Raw genomic sequence first — 6,965 nt, forward strand, 5'->3', positions numbered from 1 at the left:
AAAAGCACTTCAATCTGTCTCTCTCAAATCACCTGTCTCATTTATTTCAGTAGGCAGTTCAATGTCACGGTACTTTAATTTATATTTTAAACGTATATTCAAAACTTCCTGGCACTTCTTCAGTTTATCAACCACGAAAAGAATGATTTTATCTTTATGTCCTTTACAGAAACACATTTCATTTTACCACTGGCGATTGTAGCGAAATTAATAAATAAACATCACAAATAACACAAACATATGACTTTAGACTGACGCCATGTTGTCCATTTGCCTAAGCGCTCCAGGATTTTTACCTGTGCAGGTAAGATGCGCGTTAATAAACGCAACCACTACCGCCAGCCAGATAGCCCGGACTCCAACCGAAAGAGCAAGAAAGACAGCATATCAAAATTTCAGCTGACCTGAAATTCTCTCTCGAAAACGTTGCTAGCTCCTATACTATGTGGAAGGATTCACCTTTGAAAACTTAGGTTCTATGTCAAACATGACAGGAGCTCAACATTCTATGAAATTTGGAAGTGTGAGTCCTCAAGAGCTGTTTCAACACAGTCCACTCTGAACCCATGAGAATTTTGAGGACACATAGCCGGGGTTAAGAATGAATAGGCACATTCTGCAATCATTTTCCTTTAGCATAGTATCTAATTCTCTCTACTTCGAGTAGATTGCTGTGTTCTCAGGTTGTAAGCCTGAATATGGACATGGCCATTCCAGGAAGCATCTCCGTAGAATCAACATGTTTAGGAATAATCTATTCTGAGGTTATGTAATTAGTAGTACCGTACACATCGGCGACCAGGAACCCAACAAACAGTGATACTATTACTTCTGCTAAGAGAAGACACGCCTGAGAACAATCCCAAACATGTTTGGAATTAAGCACAAGAATCAAATGCCTTAAAAGCTGCCTTGTTATCAGTGAAAATGCTAATTGTGTTGCCCCTGTACTGCTAACAAAGATTCTTATGAGCACATCCCATAATGGCAGTGACTTCTGCCTTAAAGACTGTGGGATGAGGACCAACACTTGCCTAAATGGTCTCGCCCCTGTAATTCCAGCGCCTGTGTCATATTTTGTCTTAGAGCCATCAATAAACCATTCAAGCTTTGTTGGTGGAAGAGATTTTCTTCCCTCAGACTTCCTGAGAAGTATAACTATTGTGATGAAAGGAAAATGTTTTATGCATGTAATCAGCAAATCACCTCCCTGAATTATCACGATATTTGTACTGTAGCCATAGACTGACAAATATTCTTGCTGAAGACTAAGCACTCCTCTTCTCTTTAGCTTGAATTAGGATATCCAGAGGAATTAGGTTAAAACAGTTTCCAAGACTGTCTCTTAGTGTACTTGGGAAGACTCTGGATAATAGCCAGACAGACCAGAATCAACAACCGTCTGAAGAGATACTAAACAGTCAGTGAAAAAGAAGCTCAAAACAAACTATTCACATAGTTTCAACATCAGAGACACCGAAACTATACACAGATGAAGTGGTGTTATCTTTGTTTCGCAGGTATACAATTGAGTGCACTACAATATTTCTGACATGATCCCAAATCACGGCAAAGCAACCAAGTTTTTCTACACATAAGCAGTCTGCGTTAGTTAGACTTCACTGTATAATATATATATATATATATAAATATATATATATATATATATATATATATATATATATATAATTTATACAGTGTTTTTTACTATAATTTTTTAGTGTTTAGATTAATGTTTAATTTAATGTATTTAGTAAGGTAGATTAGTGTTAATATTAATTTGGTTAATATTTGTTAATAATTGTTTTTCAGACAGGTTAAGTGTAAGAAAGGGGCCATGAGGCCCTAACTTTGCCTGTTTAAATAAACGAATTTCCATTTCATTTCATTCATTTTAAGAGCAGGGTGCTCAGCAGTCTCCTCCTGCTCATTGCACCTTCCACAGAGCGGAATCCTCCTGAAGGATGCCAACTCTGTGAAGATGCTTCCTCAGATGACCATGCCCCGTAATGAAACCAATGACCTTAGAAGACATTGATCTGTTTAATGAGAGAAGGTCCGAAGCCACCTTGGAGGAAGGTGACTGTAATACCATTCTACTCACTCTCAAACCCGGATGCAACCTCCACCTTCTCCCATGCTCCGCGCGAATCCATTTCGAGACAACCCTAGAGGATTCACACCTTGGAACACCGCAGAACGGTTGAGGGGCCCGTCATAATTGTCGCTGAACCCTGGTTGGCCAGGGCATCAGCTCTTTCGTTCCCCAAGAATCCCCTCATGACTAGGAACCCAAACAAAACGGTTACATTGTTGATTCTGGCAAGGGAGGAAACGGCCTGATAGCAATTCCAATCAATTTGGAATTGATCATGCAAGAATCCAGCGCCATCAGCGCTGCCTGACTGTCCGTGAAAATATTAATCGTCATGCTCCTATATCGCAGACGAAGATTCTCACGAGCACATTCCATAATAGCTGTGACCTCTCCGCTTGAAAGACTGTTGGATACGGAAACATAGGGACCACCAGCTCCCTACATGGTCTCACTCCCAGAATTCCAGCGCCTGTGCCGCTTTTTGTTTTAGAGCCGTCTGTGAACCATTCGAGCTCCGCTGGTGGAAGAAGGTTTCTTTCCCTCTGACCAATCATCCCTTGAGGGTAAAATAATCCTAAAGGGTTTGTCAAAGGAAAATTTTTGTGGCATCTGATCAGAGATCATGTGTAAAACATCCTCCTGTATCAGAGTGCTAATTCTGCAGTGCCCACCGCTGCAGCCCGACCAGAGTCCCATCTGCTGAAGACAGTAGGCACTCCTCCTGGCCATAGCCCGAATGACAATTGTCCAGGGGGGCGATGTTAAGACAACAATCCAGAGCCGTGCCTGGCGCACTAGGAAAAAGCCCCAAGTGATAGCAATGCATGCCATCCTTTGGATACTCGCCAGACGAGCTGCCACTGTCTTGGCCTCCGTTTTTGGCCACCATACGACAGCTCCGTACATTAGTGCAAGGTCTGACCACGGAAACATAAAGCCAGTACAAGAGCCTCGGCTTCAGTCCCCAGGGCCCACCTATCACACGTCTGCATTGCATTAGAGACCACTTACCCCTGACAATGACCCTTTCTAGATGAGGTCCCCAGTTTAGAACCCTATCTAGAATCACGCCCAGGTACTTGACCTCAGACTTCAGCTCACCAACGGGTGAGCCTTTGAATAGAAAGGGACCAATGCCCCTCCATCTGTCGCCTCCTGGTTAAAGGCAACCACAGCAGCCTTGGTGGGGTTGACAGTGAGGCCAACCTCATCACACCAATTTCCCACCATGTTCAGAGCAGCATTGGTCAGTTCCGTGATTGTTGTGTTGAACTTGCCACTCACAAGAATCACAATATCATCTGCGTACCCTTGTGCAAAACACCGCTGCTATTCAAAGAATTTAGCAGGTCATCCACAACCAGGTTCCACAGAAGAGGAGAGAGGACGCCGCCTTGCGGACAGCCCCTCGTAGTCTTCGCACTAACACTTGCTCCCATGAGGGTTGTAACAACAACCCTGTCCGTGAGCAAGGCCCCTATCCAGTCACACTCCTGACCATCAACACCACGTCTTGAGACCGCATTGATAATCGCCTGAGTGGCTGTATTGCTAAAGGCTCCTTCAATGTCTAAAAAATACTCCAATGACTACCTGTTTTGCCGCCAGCGTCTTCTCAATCCTGCATACCAATTGATGCAGGGCCGATTCGCATGACCTTCCTGGAGTGTAGGCATGCTGGTTAGGATGTAGAGGTCGCTCCAAAAAGAGCTCCCTCCCAAACAAACCTGGCAACCATTTTCTCCATGGTTTTGAGAAGGAAGGAGGACAGGCATATCGGCCTGAAATACTTCGGCCGATCCCATGCCCGCCCTCCCCTGCTTCGGTATGAAACACCACTCTGGATACTCTCCAGGATATTGGGATGTACCTGAGAGCCACGGAGGCTCTGAATAATCTGCACAGCTGGGGAAGGAGAATATCCAACCCCCGCTGCAAGCAAAACCGGTCTCACCCCGTCACCCCCCAGGAGCTTTGTAAGGACTGAAGGAGTTGATAGCCCCATTCAATCCTTCTGAAGGTCACAATACGGTGCGCCAGACTCCACTGCAAATGGGTATCGCGGCCCGCATGTCTCCCCTCAATGTCGGGTGGTTGATCACCCTCATGAACAATACAGTCCGGGAAGTGTGTTCCCATCATAACTTTTAGAACTCCTTCCGGTTCAGTAATGTAGACACCTTGATCGTCTTGAGACTACCTACCAAGCGGCGAGATGTGATTCTTTGCTAATAGCTGCAGTCATAAAAAAAATAACCTCGAGAATAAAACATTTTCTATCTGAACTCATAAAAGTACTCAAGTTACTGTTGGTCTTACTAGAATCGTAAACAACAGCTGGAAGACTTTTCAATTTGTTTGACGCTTAAAGGCGTGGCTACGTTTAACAGTGAATCAAAGAAGATTACATTATCTTGCAACCTTATCCCTATTTAAGTAGCTACATACATCACCAGCATACAAAACATCCGGAGAGCTCCAGTCTGCATCAGGCAAATTAAAATCACCAAGCAAGATTACATCGTCGTAAAAACCAAAGGACACGATACCTTCATCAACAGCATCACAAAAACTTGAGTAAACTTTGCAGGCTGCCTCGGAGGAATATATGCGTATCCAAATTAGTATGCGGCGAGAAGCCGCTATACAAGCAGCAAATACATATTCAGTCTACCACAAATAGGAACAGTCAGCATGTGACTAGGTAAAGTATTGCGGACTGCCAAGATGACACCACTGCCGCTGAATTTGGAACTTGTAGCAGCCGATCTGTCGCATCTAAATAAATGTGCTGAAATCATGCATTTCGAGCTCAGAAGTGTGAAGTCCAGTGACAAGTTAGTTTCAGTCGAGGTCAGGATATCTTAATCAGAAGTAGATACATTTAGCAGAAAATCAGTCAGTTTGCCTCTCAAGCCATTAACCCTTTGCACTCCTCAGTCCCTAAGAGGTGGACATGGTGCTTTACCTGTTGCACTCTGTGAATTCTCGGCGCAGCTGTGTCCGTACACTCCTCAGTCCACTTCTTATGGCCCAAGGTCATGTTCTCTACTACACTGAATATAGATGGTGCCAGATGTCTGTTCCACTCTGACATGTTATTCACAATCACAACAACAGGTGATTTTAAAGGGGCATTTTAAAAGGACAATTTTAAATGATCTTTTTATGCTAAAGCGTTGCTTTCATTTTTTTTTCTTATTGATTATTTAATATATTTTGCATGGATTTAAAAATCAAAGTCTTAGATATATTCCTTTAAGGTAAAAAGCAAAATTACTACAAGCAAATCCACAGATATAAGTAGTTAATTCTAAGGCAAATTTTAATACCGTATATATATATAGGTGTTTGAAAAGTCTGGGTACGGCTTAATATTTTTACAAACCATAGCAGATAACATCTATAAACTTTGCACAGTGTCATATGGCTATGTAAACAATTTTTCCTTGCTATTACCATGACATGCCAACCATGGGGGGAACGACCCACAGAAGAAAACATGGAAACCTTAAATTATTTAGAACTACGTCATCAAACTGTGACAAAATATCTGAACGAAAATAACATACAAGCAAAAACAAGAATCTCATTGGTTGTCACAACAACGATAGCTCCACTGGAAGGTAATTGTTTGGGTTTGTTTAAATAGTCATGAGTCACCCAGCTGATAATTGCCAGCTGAGTTTTCAGCGGGCAATCATCTTACAAAACAGACTTCAAAAAAATTATGGTTGCCTGTAAAGTCGGTTTTACGGGCGAAGATTTTACGTGACAACGTCTTTTTCTCGGTAGAATATTTATTGATATGAATATTATTAAATTGCACAATAGGAACAAGGAATTGAATGAAAATAAGAATTGCACAAATTTTTAACTATAGAAATATATTTTGTTTACTAAAACATTGTACATAATTTGAAATTAATTAAAATTTGTTATTGTAAATGGTAAAGTTGAATAAAACATTTACTAAAATTGGAATTTGAAATTCTTGCTAAACACAGTTAAATTCTAACTCCGCGCGTGGTGATTGGTCGGTTTAGTTCGTTTGTTTGGTCGCACTGTTATGACAGGTTAGAGGTTATAATTTGTTATATTTTAAATGTTTGACTAGCAATACGCGCTGTTTCCTCTCAATCGACTGAATTACGATTGATTGCAGAGTGATTTAAAACTAATAATTTACTTAACACTATCAACATTTGTCAATAGTATGACATAACCTATAAACTCAGTTTTCTCAACTTTTGTGTCAATCTAACAATTAATCAATCAATCATAGTTTACGATAATGAAATATCAGTGTACAATTATTTACCTTTATTGTTGTAGTTGTTGTAAATGACGAATCTAAGCACTCCACATTTTCACGAATAAACATAGTTATCTGCTTTTATCCCGTGCGGCGGACCCACAGTTATCTGCTTTATCCCGTGCGGATCCCGTGCGGTGGACCCACTGGACGGGCATCGTAACGTTACCGGGCGTTACACTTTTTCATGAGTGACTCCGAGCCGCAACCTAATTTAAGACGTTGTCACGTCAAAATATTATTTCATATTTATTACTGCTGTTTACATTAAATAAGTGGCATAAAAATTAATGAAAAACTATTTTAAAAAATATTTTTATTCATCTATAGTCTAGTCATCAATAGAAAGGGGTTATTTTATTTTGTATTTTAAGAAACAGATAAATAACATTTCCCCCAAAAAATTGTACAATCTTGTTGATTATATAGTTTAGAATCAGCCAAGATATGGCAGAACATTATATATATATATATATATAAATATATATATAACAAAATTATTTACAAAAAATGTAATATAGTTAAATGTCACTGTCCATAAGAGGTGGCCAG

This window comes from Homalodisca vitripennis, chromosome 3, assembly GCF_021130785.1.
Source record: "Homalodisca vitripennis isolate AUS2020 chromosome 3, UT_GWSS_2.1, whole genome shotgun sequence".
Lineage (NCBI taxonomy): Eukaryota > Metazoa > Arthropoda > Insecta > Hemiptera > Cicadellidae > Homalodisca > Homalodisca vitripennis.